The sequence below is a fragment of the Solanum pennellii genome, chromosome 1 (genome assembly GCF_001406875.1).
Source record: "Solanum pennellii chromosome 1, SPENNV200".
In the NCBI taxonomy this organism is placed as follows: domain Eukaryota; kingdom Viridiplantae; phylum Streptophyta; class Magnoliopsida; order Solanales; family Solanaceae; genus Solanum; species Solanum pennellii.
In genome coordinates this window covers 14,389,417-14,411,137 of record NC_028637.1, presented here as the reverse complement: position 1 = coordinate 14,411,137, position 21,721 = coordinate 14,389,417, and the positions used below count along the sequence as shown (strand labels likewise).

The 21,721-nt window shown below is 34.6% G+C and overlaps 1 pseudogene; it reads left to right on the top strand.

Moving 5' to 3' along the window:
* The first annotated feature begins 3,951 nt into the window (after window positions 1–3,951).
* LOC107017878 lies at window positions 3,952–14,774 on the top strand (annotated as a pseudogene).
* The last annotated feature ends 6,947 nt before the right edge of the window (window positions 14,775–21,721 follow it).

Here is a 21,721-nt window from a genome sequence, read left to right as displayed (position 1 = left end):
TCATAGTATTTTTTAAGTTAATATTTGAAGTCAAGCTTAAGTCTATGTCTATATATTATCCCGCAAAAAAAATAATGACAATAGTGTGATAAAATTCTCATATGCTATCAAATAAAAGTCACAAACATAAGGCAGATTGAAATGTTGTAAAATGTCTATTTTCATCATTTCATGGATCCAAATTAGTAGACCCAACATAAATAAAAATATTTTTTTATATGAGATTAAAAATTGAAAAGCTTTACATATTTTGAATGTTTGCTCGAAATCAAAATAAGTAAAAATGTCTTTTGACAATGCAAACCATCAACGATTTTTGAAGGACTTGCTGAGACGTCAATTCAAATGGTCGAATGTTATTTCATTAAACTCAAAATAGACACTACAACAAGTATGATATATAGCTACGAAATTATTAGCTACGACATCAAATTCGTCACTAATATTCTTTTATTGACAAAATTTAATTTTCGTGCTTAAATATATGAGACACGTACTTTCAGTGACGAAACATAAAGTTCCTATCAAAGTTTTGTCCACTAAAGTTTCCCACCAAAAAATAAATTGGCATCGTTTTGTTAAATAGTGTTAGTCCGGATTGAAAGTTATTGGTCACACATTATTTTGTCACTAATAATGTATGTAATTCATGAAAAACTACGACATCAAATTCTTCACTGACTATTCGATTTTGTTGAAAAAATTTACTTTTCGTGCTCAAATATACGAGACACATACTTTTGGTGACGAAACATAAAAGCTCGTAGCAAAGTTTTGTCCACTAAAGTTTCCCACCAAAAAATTTATTGGCTGTCCACTAAAGTTTCCCAACAAAAATTAATTGGTGTCATTTTTTAAGTAGTGTTAGTCACGAATTTAAAGTTATCGGTAACACATTATTTCATCACTAATAATGTATCAGATGCATGACAAAATATTTCCTGTATTAAAATTTATTAAATTTTGGACACAAAAAATTTCATCTAAAAAATATGTTATTACAATATCGACAAATTAGAGCTCATAGTTAAAAATTATAAATTTTAGCTATGAAAAATTTAGATTTATTTATGACATTTATTTCATCACTAATAATAATATAAATAATTGGTGATAAATATTATTTGTCTCTAATCAATCTGTGATTTAGTGACAGCAAAAAAATTGTCACAAAATATATAAGGTATTAAATAGCGACAAGTTAAAATTTTTAATGAATAATTCAACTATTTACTACGAAAAAAATTCATAGGTAAATACAACTTTTTTTCGTTACAATTGTTCATAGTTACAACTGACAACTTATAAAAAGAATAATATAAGTGCTTCATAAGAAAACGACAGAGTCCATCATTAATTGGCAAGTGAAAATATTAGGATCAACGAATTCGGTCGATTTTGTAAAATGAAAAAGTTCAATACATCAATTTTCTGAAATTACTCAATTATAAAATGCATCATTTAAAAAATACAATCCAAGTTATAAGTATTGTGAGTGAGGCACAGTTCCACCACTAGATCACTAATATTTGTTGGTTTAACACTTCGTTTTTTATTTGATTCACTTTCATTGATAAGAACATAAAAAAATAATTTCTCAATTCGTTGTGCTAATTTTTGTGTGTGCTTATTGATTTGTGATTGATAAATTACATAGACTAAGTCGATCTATTTTCTTATGTCTATAAATATGTGCATATTTAGTAGTAATTCCACATACTATGTAGAGTTATTATACAAAGATAACATCGTCTTACAAGCTTAGACTTTGCAAAGCTGCGATATATTTCATGAATTTCTACTAACTTTTTCCTTCAGTGTGAAAATTGAAATAAACTAAAAAGAAAATACAAATAAAATAAATGAACTAACTAGGATTTCAAATATATTATGATGAAGTACTATAGGTATGACTTGTGGGTATCGATGTTCAAATTCAAACGATTATTCATTTTTTAAATAAAATCGAAAGATTAATTTTAAATAAATTTATAATTGTACTGAACAATTTTTAAAATTTATAAAGATAAATAAATGAAATGACAAAATCGTACTGAATATATTTAAAGATATTTAGAAAAAACACAGTTTAATAAAAATAATCTACATTTGAATGAATTGTGGGTGGTAAATATCACACATTTGTGTATAAATATAAATAATTATATAATATATTGTTTCTGCAAAAGTTAAATTTGAAAGAAGTGAATGAAGTATAAAATAAAACAAAAAATAAAGACAAGAGAGAGTTGATATGATGGTAAGCATTCTTCACTTCCGACCTTAAGGTTGTGAGTTCGATTCCCAAGACAATGTAATGTGCTAGCTGCTGGCCGGATTGAAAAAAATTGAGATCGAAGATACATATGTATATGTATATATCATATGAAAATAAACCACTTATATAATGATAAATTTTATCCCTAACATATTTATGAAAAAAATAATTGTACATAAAATATAGTCATTGGTGACGAAATTAGATTTTATTCAACTACGAAATACATATAACTTTAGAAACAATTAATTTCGTAACTAATTGAAGTAAAATAATTAGCGACGATACGATTTTGTCGGTTAATTTTTAGTGACAAAGCATACTATTAACTACAAAAAATATATTTTTTACAAGAAATAAATTTATCACAAATGTTAAATCACTTGAGGACAATTTTTCTTTTTGTAGTTAATATAATACATTTAGCGACGAAGCACTAAATCGTCTTTGTATACTTTTAGAGACACACATTTAATAATGACTAAGTGATGAATTATTTTTTGTCACACAAGATTTTTAGTGACGAAATGAGATTTATAAATGACAAAATTATTTTTCCCTAATTATCGAATTTGTTATAGAGTGAGATGTAAGTTAATAGAGGTAGTTTACCACTGCGCGAAGCGTGGTTAGTTTACCTAGTAAAAATATATAATGTGTGTCAACTTATTTTTAAAAACAAGGAAAATAAAATAAGAAGATATTTTTTGGGAAAAAAAAAACTACCGTAGCTAATTGAGAGTTATGATTTCACGTCAGCACATAAAGTACAAAGAAATATAGAGAAAAAAAGTTTGGTTTGGGAGGGGGGGGGGTAATAGGAACTCCGTAAGTATCGGGTGTGTCCTCATCACCAACGGATGTGGTATAGCGGATGAGGTTGCTCCTTTATTTGTCAAATCAAATGGGGCTCTACACGAGTTTAAAATAGTCGAACTCTAATATGTGTACCAGACACCTGATTACAAATCAAAAAAGAAGAAGCTAGTATTCTCAAAAAGCAATATTCCACATTGCGTATAATTGGGTCAGAAGATAATATCCTCAAGGAGCGAAATTCCACATTGTGTATTAGTTGGGTTAAGACTACTTGCACAAATTTTGTATTATTACATTTCGATTTTTTTGTTCAATGATTGTGCATTAACTTGAGGTTTTTCTTTTTAGTTTAATTACAAATGCTTATTACCTCAAATATTTTTATTTGATTCTTTAATTTTTTGAAAATAACAGGTTTCATAAAGTGTTCGTTCTTTATTAATGAATGACATAATATTCTTGATTAAAATGCCTTTCAATTTGGGAGTTCGGTGCACAAAACATGCGCACGTTTTCACACATATTGTTGACATTATGGCATCACATCATTTAAAGCCAATTAATTATGGTAGATTTAATTGAGCATGATATTGTTATTTAATAAAAAATGGATTTTTTTACATGAAATGTTGTTGTCAATGTCTATACACCAAACAATACACTTATCCCAACTAATCAAAATAAATTGGAAATGTTTTGGTCAAGGGTCTATGCACCAACTAATACTCTTATAGAAGTTTCTTTTTCATTGTACTCAGCATATACAATTGACCACACAAAATTTGAATTTATTTTCTTAATTTGTGCTATATATACCTTATCAAAGTTATTTAATAGAGTAAGAAAACAAAGAATTTTTTGAACATTTTAGTGCAACAATGGGCTACATAAACCTTGTATTTTTTACGCTATTTCCCTTCCTCTGTCATCTTTCTTTCTCTTCATCCTTACCTCATTTGTGCCCCAAATATCAAGCTCTTGTTCTTCTACATTTCAAGCACATGTTTACACTAAGTCATTATGCTTTTGAACATTTGTTTCACCATAACAGGTAAACCGTCATATCTAAAAACTCTTTCGTGGAACAAGAGCGCAGATTGTTGCTCATGGGATGGAGTTCTTTGTGACAGGATGACGGGACAAGTTATTGAGCTTTATCTCAGTTGAAACCAACTTCGAGGAGAGTTTCATTTCAACAGTAGCCTCTTTAAGCTCTCCAATCTCAAAAGGCTTGATTGTTTGATAATGATTTTACCGGATCACTCATTTCACCTAAATTTAGTGAGCTTTCTAGTTTGACGCATCTTGATTTATCATATTCAAATTTTACAGGAATAATCCCAGCAGAAATATCTCTTCTTTCTAAATTACATGTTTTTTGTATGGAGAGTAATTATCCAAATGAGCATAGATTCGAATCTGACAATTTTGAACTACTCCTAAAGAACTTGACCTGATTAAGAGAGCTCTACCTTATCTCTGTGAACATCTCTTCCACCATTCCTCAAAATTTATCTTCTTATTTAACTACTCTAACTCTTGATAACACTGAGTTATATAGGACATTGCCCGAAGGAGCTTTCCACCTTTCTATCTTAGAATATCTTTATTCATCAGACAATCCCCAGCTCCCTATTAGGTTTCCCACAATCAAGTGGAATACTAGTGCATCACTCATGGAGTTAGATCTTAGTGGTTTGAATGCTACTGGTAGGATATCTGAATCATTTGGTCATCTAACTTCACTGCGTACATTGATTATAGGTTCTTGTAATCTCTCAGGCTCTATTCCTAAGCCTCTATGGAATCTCACCAACATAGATGTTAGAATGGGTGCGTCCACTTATAGTCAATGGACCAGGTCCCTTGACACAGTAAGAACAGAATGTAAGCACAGACACTACTCAGCATCTACTATACGTCCACGGACCAAGTCCCTTGACTCAGCAAGAACAGTAGCTGAAACAAATGCAAAAATTAAATGGCTGTAACTAAAATTTGCACAATGATTTTACGTAGAAACCTACTTGCTCAAGGGAGTAAAACCACGACCTGTTGCACAGGATTTGGATCCGTCTTCACTAATCTTCTCAAGCAAAAGTGAAACCCGGTTACAACTAATGTGAGAAAAAGTTATTAATCTCACGATCAAGTACTCTGCCTATTACTTGAAGAGCCTAAGCAGATACAACACCGCCCACTAAGCTATCACCCCTAGATAACTTATACTTTCTTAAGTGGATACCACACCGCCCACTAAACCACCTAACTCTATATGACTTAGAATTTGACTAAGCAACAAAACAATGTTGCCCACTAAATCAGTTAACCTTAACTGATTTAAAATTTTACAAACTCGAAACAAATATATGAATTCTTTATAGATTAGGAACATATTTACAATGTAAGCACGGAAGATATAATCCCAATACAACTATATAGCTTGTAGATCTTTCAGGTCCTTGTTGCTGTTAGGATGACATTTCTTGAAGATGGCCTTTGCTTTTTGAGCTTTTAGATTTTCTGAAATCCAAAACTTTTTTTGCCAAAACTTGAATTTGTGTTGTTGGAAAAGAGACTATATTCAAATGGACACAAACCGTTGGGACGAGGCTATTGGCTGAGTGCCTGCTGTCATGAAAAGTTGTGCACCAACCCCTCAGAGTTGGTAGCTTTTGACAGCTGTCTTTTCATCCTTTTCTCGTGCGCAGACTTCCCAGGACCAGTTCCCTTGCTGCGTTCTTTGATGCTTGAGTTCTTGACAAAGACTTGCTGCTCTCTCTCTCTCTCTCTCTCTCTTCTTGAATGAATGAACTTAATATGTTTTTTGTCATGTTAAAATTATCAACCATAAAGAGTTATAAGCATTGGACAAAAAACCTCTTCCATTTTGATTGGTTCAGTACGCTGGCGCCTCACCTACCACTGACAGGACAACTTTACAGTTGTACACCATTATTTATCAGATGGAGAGAACTCTGCCAGGGACCAGGTCCCTGCATTGGTGAGATATTGAAACATACAATCTCGTCCTCTCTTCTTATTGGTGTAGGATGCTGCACTTTTCACCTACCACCTAACATGACAGATTTACGGTTGGACCCCATTTGTATCTAGATGAGAGCACTCTGACAGGGACCAAGTCCCCTCATTTGTGAGGATCATCAAAACACCTAGAATATAACATTTTCCCCCTTTTTGATTATAGCACACAAAATATACCTCAGACTGAGTTTATCATTCATCTCAGTGTCATCAGTTCCAACAACAAAAATATGGTTCCTTATTAGATCAATAAATTTGTTAAGTCATCAAAACTTCATATCGAGTTCGATCTAACATCTTCAACTCAGCTTCGAACTAACATTTTCCCCCTTTTTGATGATAACATACTTATTCACCAGTTCCCTTGTCAACAATAATTATTGGGGTAGCTTGAGTTGAATCATCCCCAAACTTTGTCAAATCATCAAAACATCAACATAGAATTTTCCCTTGTTTGATGATGACATACTTATTCATTAGTTCCCTTATCAACAAGAATTCTTTGGGTAACTAGAGTTGAATCATCCCCAAGTTTGTCAACTCATCAAAACAACAACATAGCATTTCCCCCCTTTTTGATGATGACAAACTTGTTCAATTTCTTCCCCCTGTCTGCAGGACCAGGTCCTCTTCAGGTAGCTAGAATTGATTCCCCCGTTGGCAAAACCATTTCCTCTTCAAGTTGCTAGCATTGATTTCCCCTATCGGCATGACCCGTGTCTTCTTCCAGCAGTGATAACACCATTGATGTCATACTTCTTCAAGCATTTATAACACGATTTATCTCATACCTTACATTAAAAACTTTTCCCCTTTTGACATCATAAAAAAGGGTTAAAGTAGTAAACCAAGTTGACAGAAATGCAATTCAAGCAAATTCATGGCCACTTGGGCAACACTGAGCATGAGTAAAAAGGCATAAAGTAATGAGACAGGTCAGTAGAAACAAGACATTTTCCATCCATAAACAAAATATCAGCGATCAAAGCATTGCAAATGTGATTACAAATGAAAACCAGAATAATGCCAAAAAAGAGGAATGAGGACTGACATAGAGAGGTAAGCCCCAGTGTTGTTTCAAAAGCAAAGCCTTTAGGAGGAACCAAACAGATTGGTAACACAAACTCACTCAAGGCCTCCAAGATGAATTGAACACTAGTTAAGGAACCAAGAAGAAAATTTAATTTCTTTCTTTTTATCCTCTTTTTTTTATCATATAGACACCTTCCTTTTCAGATTACCTTGAGTTCGCAGAATATCAACTTATCCCTTTTTGAACATTATTTTTTCCACTTCTTCATTTTTCTTGGAGGACTAAAAGCCTCTTCACACTTAAAACATTTCATGAGTGAATTATCTAGTAAGAATAAAGGGTAAACAATTTGAAGTGTGTTTTGAGAGAAGAGAAAAGATAATTTCTAAACACCTGATATTTGGAAGGTAACTTGATTTTTCTTGGGAAATAAAAGAAATATGGAATATAAGAAAAAAGAGAAAGGAAATATCATTTTGGTACTCAAAAGATAAGACAACATTCAGATTCCTGAATGACAGACATATGGAAATTGCAATGGTTCTCATGCATAATTCAAACTGCAATGTTAAGATTGTTAACCTTCGAGAAAGGACCAAGTCCTTCTCTGTAGTTTGAATGTCATTACCTAGATCTATCCTGACCTCCCTTTTCCTTCATCCCTTTTTCCATGTGTGTATACCTACAAAAGGTATTAAACTGAACTTGCTAAAACATACATAACTGAAAAGCAAGGATACCTGCTCCCTTATTCATAGTCATGAAAGAATTGATTGCTTCAGGCAGGATCCGTTTAGGAAGGTTTTAGCATTGCCATCATCAGCATGGTTATTTTAGCCAAGTGTTTGTGAACTTCAGGTTGCTGCTTGTTCCATAAGAGTTGAGTCCATCAAGATACCCTTGCTACATTTATTGTATTAGTTGATGAAAGAGAAATTGAATCTTGCCTTTTAATTCCACATGAGTGAAAGATCAGCGCATAACATAATTTACTTTTGAGGTACTCTTTCTAACAGCTTGATACCCAACATAATCAACAACACCATATACTCCAAATCAAAAAGTCTCCTGATGGACAGAATAGAACCATGTCCTTTATCTTCTTCAGATGACTTAAGATTTTCTCAACAACCTTCAAAATATTTTACTTTCTACATGAGTAGAGTTTTTGCACTCGATTGATCAGCATCCACCTTCAAGTTAGTGCCCAAGAAAGTATGAATTGTCTAGGCACCCAAAACATGAAACTCTTTCAGCAGCTTCTCTGAACCGGTACCAGGTCCCTTCCAATGTTCAGACAGCAATTGCTCTGATCATGTTGCGATATCTTCTTCCCTTCAGCTAAGCCACTAAGAGTACATACATATTTTTGACAAGCTGGTCCTTACTTAAGCCTAAGGTGAAGATGTCATCCACTTGATGCTCTATTTTATAAAACTCTATGATGACATCACCCTTCCTTCTCATTGTCTTGACTTCAAGTGTGTTTAGACATTGTAGCAGATCAATGATGTATTATTCTTGACAACCAAAGGTACTTTTTGAGATTTGCTTGATGTACAGCTCCAAGAAGAGATTTAATTCTTCTATTATGCTTATTTTAACACTCACTTTTAATGAGTGAAGTAGAAATAAATTCTTCACACAACACCTCAAAGATTACCTCAAAGATGACATCATAAATATGTACCTCTCTTGAAGCCATTGGTATGGAGCAACTTGAACAACCGATCAGCTTGTTGGGCAACCGACTATCAGAATTTGCTTCTTTCAAAATGATCAGCTTCCTCATTTTTACCTTCAGAATTCACATTATCAGTTTGAACTGCATCATCTTTGTTCAGCAATGTCTAGAGGACCGGGTCTCTCATCAGGTACATCATCTGCATCCACTTCCTTGAGATTGCTGGATTCATGAAAAGGATGTTCTTCAGCAAGCTAATTGTTTAGATCATCTCTCTAAATCTGAATCATCTCTTCCATCTCAGAATCTTCTTTGTTTTGTAACTTACCTCTCATTTCTTCAAGACTTATAAAAAAATCTAATGAACATCTTTTTCAATGCACACAAATTTGACACACCAAATAAACCTTACTGGAGGATGAATATCCCACAGATACTCTTTGAAACCTCATTGAGATTGAGCTTCTCAATATCACCATTTTGGTCACAACCCATGTAACATTTATCACTTCAGTCCGAAAGTTTCTTGAAAGATTAAAAGTCTGCATATTTCACTCGAATGATAGTCTGATCTGTTTCTCCTTAACATCATCATCACAATCTTTGTCATCTGCAGATATCATTTTTTGCTGACTAGGACCAGCTTCTCCGACACATGTTTGTGCAGCAAAGCAACACTTATGAACACGTCTCTTAAGAAAACCCTCAGCATTCTCACCTCGACCATTGAGGTCAGTGAGACTGTCATAACGAGCAGTAAACAGATCAATAATATTCATGTTCTTGCATCTCTTTTATATCAAGATCATCTCCTAAGAGAGAAAGTTTGTGACAAAAAAGTTATCTGATAAGAGCTTAACTTCATTTCATTCATCACAAATCTACACCAATAATGTAGCATTTCTTGCCATTCGCCAAAAGAGACACCTCCACCTTGAAGTGCCTTGAGAGAGAGGAAGTTTTGTAACCTTCTTAGTCATATATTTTGAGCATCTGCTATTTAAAAACCAGCATTGGCTACTTCCTCTCTTCTGCACAGGAATTACTTGTTAGACTTAGGAACCCACTTCAAACGGAGTTCCCAATAACTGTCAAAAGGCATAACAAGAAACCTTCCTGTCAAAGGGGGTAAAGTGTTCTTGCTAAAACGATAGCGAGGACCAGCTCCATTTCCATATTACTATCGAATCTGGCAAATTTAGCACGAAGAGCAGGTCCCCTTTCTTTCTTTTCTTGATTATTTTCAGATCAGACAAACTTCACATGTCTTTCTTTAGCTCTTTTGCGCTGTTTGGAATATTTGACGAACTTCATTCGATTTTTTCCGAAATTGGACAATCTTTCTTAAGATTTCCATCTCGACCACATTTCTCACACAACAGATTGTCAGCATCAGGAACATTTTTGCTTTGAGGATTGTAGGAGGATTTTATCATGTCAAAGCCTAACCCTCTTCTACTGTTGTTGTCTTGACCGATCAGATTTATAAGAATTTTAGAGAAATTGGTCTATTTGAGAGATTTTCCAGTTCCTCTTTTACACGGACCAGGTCCCTCTATAACAAAAGATTTCTTTCTAATGCAATTTTGGTCTTTGTTTCAGCAGTGTGCAGCTTATTCTCAAGTTCCATCTGCAAGTTGCTTGCCTCATTCTTTCCTTTAAAAGTTGTATTAGTTATCCCTTTCCTCTTTTTTTTTTCAGTTCCAGATTTTCAGCTTCTAGAACAAGCATTTGACTTTTAATATCAGATATTTGGGCAACTAATGCAATTTTCCCATCTTGAGAGATATCTAGACTGTTGTTTATGGGATCCTTCTCACTTGTCAACTCACTTATCAAATCAAAAATACAACTGCTAGCTTTCACAACTTGCTAGTAGAAAAGGTATTCAAGTTTTTTTGAAATAATATAGAATTACTTTTTCATCAGCATCTTTCTCGTCTGACTTTGCCGTGAAATAATTATTTGTCTGATCAGAATCATTTGAATCACTTGAGGATTTTTCCCATGCAGCCATATCCCTTTTTATTTTTTTGAAGAAGACTTCTCTTCTTCTTATCTTGGGAAGGACCTGGTCCCCCTCTTTATCTTTATCTTCTATAGTCTTGACATAATTTTCTTTCTTCTGATCAGTCTAATCAATCAGACCCATCCTCTTGTCTTTGCCCTTCAGAATGAGAAAATCATTTTCTCTATGCACCTCATGGACTTGAAGAAGCTCAAATAGTGTTTTAGAGTCGCCTCTTCAGGGGCCTTTGTCTCATCAGCAGTCATAAAATCATTTGATTAAGACCTAGGAATAATTTCAAGTATCTTAGAGACTTTCTTGACAAGAGGAACAGGTTCTTCAAGGAACATGAGCTTATTTATGATGTTGGAGAATCTGGTGCGCACTTCATGAATGAGTTCACCTCATTCATGGTGAAACTTTCAAACTGAGTAGTAAAGAGATCTAGCTCAGATTTCCTTATTTCCTCAGTGCCCTCATAAGTTGTTTTCTATATATCACATGTTTTCTTGGCTGATTCACAAGATGAAATCAGATCGTATTCATTTTCACTAAGGCCACACATCAATAGCTTCCTTGATTTGTGATTTTTTTGGACTAATAGTCTATCAGAGTCATTATATTGTTTTCGAATTTTGGGAATGACTTTTGTGACATCTCCATCTTTACCCTCCACAGTTGGCACATAAAGACCTTTACATATGACGCCCCATACTTCACTGTCCTCAGCCATGAGATAGTCTCTCATCCGAATTTTCCAATATTTATAAAACTGACCATCAAGAAGAGGAGGTCTTGTGGGAGACTGATTTCTTTGATTATTATGTAGTGACGCCATTTCTCGCAGGAACTTCTCTCTTGGTGTTAACCAGATAGAGAGCACCCGCTCTGTACCACTTGTTAGAATGGGTGCATCCCTTGACACAGTAAAACAGAATGTAAGCACAGACACTACTCAACATCTACTATACGTCAACAGACCAATTCCCTTGACTCAGCAAGAATAGTAGCTGAAAAAAATGCAGAAAGTAAATGGTTGTAACTAAAATTTGCACAATGATTTTATGTGGAAACCTCCTTGCTCAAGGGAGTAAAACCACGACCTGTTGCATAGGATTTACAACCTTCTTCACTAATCTTCTCAAGCAAAAGTGAAACCCGGTTACAACAAATATGAGAAAAAGTTATTAATCTCACGATCAAGTAATCTACCTATTACTTGAAGAGCCTAAGCGGATACACCACTACCCAATAAGCTATCACCCCTAGATAACTTAGACTTTTCTAAGCGTATACCACACAGCCCACTAAACTACCTAACTCTAGATGACTTAGAATTTTTGACTAAGCAACAAAACAATGTTGCCCACCAAATCAGTTAACCTTAACTGATTTAGACTTTTACAAACTCGAAACAAATATCTGAATCTTTTATATATTAGGAACATATTTACAATGTAAGCACGGAAGATATAATCCTAAGACAACTATATAACTTGTAGCTCTATCGGGTCCGTGTTGCTGTTAGGATGAAACTTCTTGAAGATGGCCTTTGCTTTTTGAGCTTTTGGATTTTCCGAAGTCCAAAACTAATTTTGCCAAAATTTGAATTTGTGTTGTTTGAGAAGAGACTATATTCAAATGGACACTATACGTTGGGAGGAGGTTATTGGCTGAGATCCCGCTGTCATGAAAAGTTGTGCACCAACCTCTCAGAGTTTGCAGCTTTTGACATCTGTCTTTTCGACCTTTTCTCGTGCGCAGACTTCCCAGGACCAGGTCCTTTGTTGCATTCTTTGATGCTTGAGTTATTGACAAAGACTTGTTCCTCTCTCTCTCTCTCTCTCTCTCTCTCTTCTTGAGTGAATGAACTTAATATTTTGTTTGTCATGTTGAAAGTATCAACCATAAAGAGTTATAACCATTGGACAAACAACCTCTTCCATTCTGATTGGTTCAGTACGCTGGCGCCTCACCTACCACTGACAGGACAGCTTTACAGTTGTACACCATTATATATTAGATGGAGAGAACTCTGCCAAGGACCAGGTCCCTGCATTTGTTAGATATTGAAACATACAATCTCGTCTTCTCTTCTTATTGGTGTAGGATGCTGCAGTTTTCATCTACCACCTAACATGACAGATTTACAGTTGTACCCCATTTGTATCTGGATGAAAGAACTCTAACAGGGACCAGGTCCCCTCATTTGTGAGGATCATCAAAACACCTAGAATATAACAATAGATTATTTGGACCTTAGTAATAACTATCTTCAAGGGTCAATTTCTAATTTCTTTAGATTTGGAAAGCTCATATGGTTATCACTTAGAAATAACAACTTTGATGGCCAACTTGAGTTCTTATCCTTTAACAGATGGACGCAACTTGTTGAGCTAGATTTTTCATTCAATTCCCTAACAGCTTCAATTACTTCTAATGTAAGTGGTATGACAAACCTACATTCACTCTTCTTGTCATCAAACCATTTGAATGGGACTATACCATCATGGATATTCTCCCTCCATTCACTAAGTTATTTATACTTAAGTGAACCATTTCAGTGGAAACATTCAGGAGTTCAAGTCTAAAACATTGGATCGAGTTTCTCTAAAACAAAATCAGCTGGAAGGTCCTATTCAAAAGTCACTCCTAAACCAGCACGATCTATATTATCTTGTTCTTTCGCATAATAATATCAATGGATAGATTGCTTTAACCATCTACAATCTAACACTACAAGTGCTAGATTTTGGGCAGTAATAATTTAGAGGGAACAATCCCACTATGTTTGGGTGAGATGAGTGGACTTTGGGTTTTGGATTTAAGCAACAATAGTATTAGAGGGACAACGAATACAACTTTAACTATAGGAAACAATCTTATGTTCATTAAATTTGACGGGAATAATATAGAGTGGAAGTCTCGCAATCTCTGATCAATTGCACCGTGTTGGAAGTTCTTTTTAGGTAGCAATGAGTTTAATGGAACATTTCCTAAATGGTTGGGATCCCTATCTAATCTGAAGATTCTAAGACTGAGATCAAAAAAGTTCTTTGGCCCTATAAAAGATTCATCGACTTACAACTTTCTCAAATTCGAATCATAGATCTCTCATCTAATGGATTTAGTGGAGATCTACCAGTGAGCCTTTTAGAGAATTTTGAAGCCATGAAAATAAATTGTGAGAACAGTGGAACCCGAGAGTGTGTAGTAGATATGTAGTATGTTTATTACACAAGTTCCTTTATTGTGACAATAAAGGGACTGGAACTTGAACTTCTTCGCGTTTTGACTACAGACCTAATCATCGATCTCTCAAGGAACAAATTTGAAGGTCATATCCCAAGAACTATTGGAGATCTAATTGGGCTTCGTACGTTGAACTTATCTCATAATCACTTGGAAGGTAATATACCAGCATCACTGCACCAATTAAATGTACTTGAATCATTGGATCTCTCATCCAATAGAATCAGCGGAGAAATTCCACAACCGCTTGTATTGCTCACAAGTCTTAAATATCTCTCACAATCATCTTGTTGAATGCATACACAAAGGAAAACAATTTGATATGTTTAACAGTTCATACCAAGGGAATGATGGACTACATGGATTTCCACTCTCAAAAGATTTTGGTGCTGGTGATGGGGTACCAAAAACAACGACTCCAGTTGAGCTAGATGAAGAAGGAGGAGGAGATTCACCTATGATCAGTTGGCAGGGGGTTCTCATGGGTTATGCTTGTGGTCTAATTATTGGACTATTGGTAATATACATAATGTTGTCAACTCAATATCCAGAATGGTTTTTGAGGATGGACGCCGAATTGGAACACATAATTATTATAAGAATTAAAAGGCACAAGAAAAAATATTACTGTGTAACCTCCGGGCATTTTACTTGATCTTATTCCTTTAGTAGATCATATTTTTTACATCCTTAAGCTTTTACTTTAATTCTTCATTTTTTGAAATTGCGGGATTCAAGTCTACTTCATAATTTGTGATGTTTATGAAGGTGTTTGTTACCCTTTAAATAAACACATGTGTTTTCTTCCGTTACTGACTCAACATGATTTGATATCACTTATCTGTATTATGTAGAAACAAATTCAGCATATTCAATTGTTAGTAAAAAATCTTTGGAAAGAAGAGAAAATGATTTATTTTGTTGACGTGATTTTCTTTATTCAAAAACTGATAAATATACAAATCAATCTAGCCTAGCTTTAGGTAAGAAATCGTGATTCCCAATAAATGGGATTTGATATAAAAATATGGAAACTAAATATACAAGAATATTTGTACAAGATATGTATTTCTTGACACTCTCCCTTAAGTTGGAGAGTGAATATCATGAAATCCCAACTTGTTGTGCAATGTTACAAATTGATCTTTCCCAAAGCCTTTGTAAAGATGTCTGCTAATTGAAAGTGTGTAGAACATACGGAGGACTTTTTCAGCTTTCCGTGCAACTTTTCTTGAACTATTTTATCGACATTCTATTTCAATATGTTTTGTTCGCTCATGAAAGACTAGATTCGCTGCAATATGTAAGGCATCTTGATTGTCAGAAAATAATGTTGCAAGAGTAATATTTGAGATCCTTAAGTCTTGAAGTATATAGCTTAACCTTGTAAGTTCTAAACAAGTGTTCTTCATAGCTTGATACTCCGCCTCCGGTGATGATTTAGAAACAACTAATTATTTCTTTGATTCCATTAGATAAGTGAATTTCCAAGAAAAATACAGTATCTTGTGACAGACCTTCTTGTGGCTCGACAACTACCCCTATCTGAATCAGAAAAGGACTTTAAAATAAGATTGTTTATGGAAGGAAATAACAAACATTGACCTGGAGTACCCATGATATATTTGAGAATCCGCACAGCAGCATTCCAATGAGGTTTTCTAGGCTCATGCATAAATTGGCTAAGTGTTCGAACAGAATAGACAATCTCAGGCCTTGTGACGGTGAGATAAATCAATCTGCCAACTACTTCTGTATTTAGTTAGATCAGTCAGTTTAATACCATAAAGTTAGCTTCAAATTTCGTTAAACTTTTCAGGCCTTGCTCCTAAGATTCCTGAATCTTGCAAAATGTCTATTGCATATTTTCTTTGATACATAAAGATGCCCTTTTTGAACGAGAAAACTCAATACCTAAAAAGTACTTCAACTCTCCAAGATCTTTAATGCGGAATCGTTTGAGAAGAAACCTTTGATGCGTTCAATTTCTTGAAGATCATTTCCTGTGAGAAGTATGTCATCAACATAGATCAGTATTTTTTTGAATGATGAACCTTTCGCCTTGGTAAAAAGGGAATAATCAGCCTTTGATTGTTTAAAACCAGCTTTACGAATAGCTTCTGAAAATGTGAGCAACCAATTTCTCGATGCTTTCTTAAGGCCATACAAAGAATTGTGAAGCCGACATACAGTGTTCTCCCCTGTCGGCGCAAACCTAGTGGAAGTGTCATGTAAACCTCTTCATGTAGGTCTCCATGAAGAAAAGCATCGGGTAATGGCATCGACTCCATGGCCGCCTGAGTTCCAAGCCTGGTCTCTTCACGCAAGACAGCTGCCAACATAATATCAAGAGCAGGTGTGACTTCTATGTTCAACAAAATGCCACGAATTGACTCGAATTCAGGCCGGAGTTCATCAAGAATTGTAGCATCTTTGTCCTTTGGAGTTCTCCCAGCACTTCCTAAAGCCCTGTCGTAGACATATCTAGCCCAGAAACTTGATCTTGCTCTGACCAGAGTAACTGCAAGACGGCATAACGGGAACGAACATTCTTGTCCCCCTGTGTATATTCAGCAATGTTGTGTTCCACTTCAAACTCTCGTACTAGATTGCTTTTTTGGTAGAGGTTACGCAGGTGGAGCCACATCTTTGAAGTTGAACTAAATGGTCTAAGTCCACATAGCAATGTCAGGATGTACTTAATTCAGCATCAGAGTGATTACCTTTGCATTATTCAAATTCCATCTATCCAACTCATTTTCATCTGTTGGCAGACCAGCAGACCCATATATCTGCCCAAAAGGCCCTTTCCTTGAACAAAAATTCCAAAATGGAATTCCCATACAGAAAAATTGGAACCATTCAATTTTGTGGAGAGAAAATCGTGCGAGGATGATTATGAATTCATATATAACAGGAAAAAAAGGGGACATATACAAAGTAGACAAGAGGAACGCAGGAAGTAACAAGGTGAGAAAGCAAAGAGCACAAAAAAAATTGTTAAACATTGGCTCTTGATACCATGCTAGAAAGACAAAAGATATTCTGAAAAATAGTATTCTCAATATCTTGATGATACAGTAGCAAACACATATTTATAGCTATACAATCGTAGGTTCAAAAGTTCTATTCTAGGAAGAAGTATATATGATTATAAATGTATATTATGTAATCAATCTAATTCTAACAAAGAATATATTTTCTGATTACTATACAATTCTAGTTTTTCCTAACATTTTGGACATCCAATTGATAAGCGAACCAAAGATCAAGCTCTTGCTCTTCTACAATTCAAGCACATGTTTATAATAGGTCATGATGCTTTTGATCGTTCTTTCTACATGGCAGGCCAATCGATTCAGTCATATCCAAAAACTCTTTCATGGAACAAGAGAAAAGATTGTTGCTCTTGCGAAGAAGTTTATTGTGACGGTACAACAGGAAAAGTAGCTTAACCACACTTGCAGCAAACTTCAAGGCAAGTTTCACTCCAACAGTTCTGTCTTTCAATTCTCCAATCTCAAAAGGTTTGATTTGTCTAATAATAATTTCTCTGGATCGTACACTTTGCCTACATTTGGTGAGTTTTCTAGTTTAACGCATCTTGATTTGTCGGATTCAAGATTTGCAGGTCTAAACCTATCAGAAATCTCTAAGTCTTTATAAATTACAAGTTCTTTGTATCCAGAGGTATTCATATGGTGTTAGATTCGGATGTCACATTTTTGAAGTGCTCCTTAAAAACTTGACCCGATTAAGAGATCTCCACCTTAGTGTTGTGAACATCTTTCCACCAATCCTCTGAATTTCTCTTCTTATTTGACAACTCTACACCTTCAAGGCAAACAGTTATACGGGACATTGCCCGAAGGAGTTTTTCATCTTTCCAGCTTAGAATCTCTTGATTTATCATTCAATACCCAGCTCACTGTTAGGTTTCCCACAGCCAAAATGGAATTGCAGTGCACCACTCATGGAGTAAGTTCTCTACAGAGTGAATGCTACTTAGGATTCCTGAATCATTTGGTCATTGTCTAACTTCACCGCGTACATTAGCAATATGTTTTTGTAATATCTCAGAGTCTATTCCTAAACCTCTATGGAATCTTACCAACATAGAGACTTTGGCTCTTGGTTATAACCATCTTGAAGGACCTATTTCCAATTTCTTTATATTATGTAAGATCAGGTCGATATATCTTGAAAATAACAACTTTGATGGCATCTTTAATAGAAGTTGGACGCAACTTGAAGATTTAGAATTTTCATCCAATTCCATAATTGGTTCAATTCCTTCTAATGTAAGTGGTATGCAGAACCTACAATCACTCATCTTGTCATCAAACCACTTGAATGGGACTATACCATCCTGGATATTATCCCTCACTTCACTAACTAATTTAGACTTGTGTGATAACCATTTCAAGTGGAAAGATTCAAGAGTTCAAGTCTAAAACAATGGGTCCAGTTTCTCTAACACAAAATCAGCTTCAAGGTCCTATTCAAAAGTCACTCTTAAACCAGCAGCGCCGATGTTTCTACTCCATTCATACAATAATCTCAGTGGAAAGATTGCCTCAATCGTCAGTCTGAAACCACTACACTGCTAGATTTGGGCAGCAATAATTTGGAGGGAACAATCCCACTATGTTTGGGTGAAATGACTGGACTTCTGATTTTGGATTTAAGCAACAATAGTCTTAGCGGGACTATAGTCAAAGGATAGCACAAACTTGAGCTAGATGAAGAAGGAGGAGATTCATCAATGATCAGTTGGTAGGCGGTTCTCATCGGTTACGGTTGTAAACTTGTTATTGGAGTGTACATAATATATATAACATTGCCAACTCAATATCCAACATGTTTTTCGAGGATGGATGTAGAATTGGAACACAAAATTCTTACGAGAATGAAAAGGCACAAGAAAAGATATTGGTGTGTTACCTCCAGGTATTCAATATGATCTTTATCAATGAATTTGCTCATCTCCTTCATCTTTAAAGCTTTTAACTTTAATTTTTCATTTTTTAAAATTGCAGGATTCAAGTCTAGTATATATGTAGCCAGTGAAGCAAATATAAGCATAATTCTTTCATAGTTTGTGATGTTTCTGAAGTGTGCATTTCCCTGTGAATAAAAGCATTAGTTTTCGCTTATCAATAGTTTGTTACATATTAATTAATTTAATTAACAAGCTAAATGTCTACCTATTAAGACTGTCCTCAGTGACAAATAGAGTCTTGGATGCGAAAACCGGTTTGAGTAGGCACCCTAAGGAAGACACTGTCTTCATAGTAATTTCCTAGTGCATAAGACGTCCTACTCGTAAAATACATTCTAGTGTGAACAATAGCATCCGCCTTTGTTTTCTTTTTGAACTGTCCACCAGATAACACAGAAGATTGTGTGAACAAAATCTTATCAGAAAATAAAACAGTCCCTGATAGTCGGAAATTTTTTCAAGTTATACTGTTACTCTTATTTTTAGTATATAATTCTATGCTATCAGTGTGGCTATTTACAGAGGAGCACAATGCTCAATCGATCGAAAATAGTTAAGAAAGTAAAAGTAGGATGTTCCCAAAAAATTACTTATTGTCAACAAAAAGTTGCTCCTAAAGCCTGATAGACGAAGTAGCGAAGGAGAAAACAGAGGCCACGGGGAACCAATCATTATTTGAGCCATGTAGATTTGAATTCAGATACATATACAGAACTCAATTGCAAGTAAAAATATTCTAAATAGCAGTCGAAATGAGGAGAAATTTTATCCGAGAGGGATGTTTGATGTCACTATGAATCAGTGGTATCAGCTGAACTACTCTTAGTGGTTCAAGTAAATATATGTCGACCTGAAGAAAGTAGATAGGACGGGGAAAATGGAATCTGTTCAACAATCAAATACCCACACTCAGTTTCATCATATGACTCGAAATGATGAAAGTGAACTTACATTACATTGATTCAGAAAGAGCCTGACAGATTTTTCAAGAGAGAGGTTCTAATCCTTGAACTTGACGTAGAAAGTGTTGGTACAGTCTTAGTAACGACGTTGGTGATGAAGACGGGAAAACTTTAAAAACAATAGAGATGTCTCTTTTGTCTTTGCCAGCATCGGAGACAATCACGGAGTCATTTCATAGGTACCTCTATCCTATAAAGAATTTTGTAAAATTAACAAATCCCATAAATCGTAACTCACAATCATATTGTTGCGGGAGCCGAAAATATAGAGAGTAAGAGTGGCAGACAGACCGGTTTTTATCCGGTCCGGTCCGGTTCCATTCCGGTTCCCGTACCGGTCCATCCGGTACCGGTTGAACCGATAAGGAATCGTTCTCCCATGATACCGGACAGGTTACCAAATTGGGTCCCGGTTTTTAATCCGGTTGAACCGGTCCGGTAAGAACCGGTTCCGATAAGGTAAGAAACCGGTTTACCCGGTTTTCTTAACTCTTTCTTTTTTAAGTATCCATTAATTCGACCTTTGGGACCTTTTATCTGTTTGGCTGGGGCCCAAAACGGTCAAAAAGTACCCCCACCCCACCCCTTTCTAACACATTTACACTATAAATATATCTTTTTTTTAGTTTTAAATCACAAATCCACTACCTACTTATTTATACATCTTGTACAATCTCTTAATTTTAAATCTCTCATAAATTGTTAATTATTTTATTGTGATATTGACTTTGAGTTTGGATTTCGGAAATTTATTTGAAGTAAATGGGAATTTGGAAGATACAGTAGGGATCTCTCAATTTCGGCTTTGGTTATACGTCTACTTTTACGTAGACGTTTGGTACATTCGTTCCAACTTTTAACTTTAATTTTTCATTTGTTTATTAATTAAGTTTTTTTATTTCTTTTATTATATTATCTTTCTTGTTTTTCATAATATTTAATTATTTTAAATTTGAACATGAATTTGGAAATAAATAGTGGTAAAAGACCAATGTCGAAAAAAAATAATANTTACTTATACATCTTATACAATCTCTCAATTTTAAATCTCTCATAAATTGTTAATTACTATATTGTGATATTGACTTGGAGTTTAGATTTCGGAAATTTATTTGAAGTAAATTGAAATTTAGAACCTACAATAGACCTCTCTCCATTCCGGCTTTGATTATACGTCTACTTTTACGTAGACGTTTGGTACATTTGTTCCAACTTTCAACTTTAATTTTTTATTTGTTTATTAATTAAGTTATTTTATTTCTTTTATTATCTTGATTGTTTTCATAATATTTAATTATTTTAAATTTGAACATGAATTTGAAAAGAAATAATGGTAAAAGACCAATGTCGGAAAGAAAAAATAATAGGGGGAGAGTAAGTAGCTCTAGTTCTAAAAATTTGTCACCTAGATTTGTAGTTAATACTAATGATTATAGTTATATTAATGAAACTTTTTTTATGTCACCAGGACCTATTGAATTTAATTATGAAAATAAAGTAGATCATGAGACTTTAAATATACGTTATACTAATTTTGAAGAAGAATTAGAAGAAGAAGTAGAAATAAATGTGGAAGATGAAGTGATCCCTACCCCTACTAGTCCGGTTACCAAATTACCAGAACAAAATGAAGTCCCC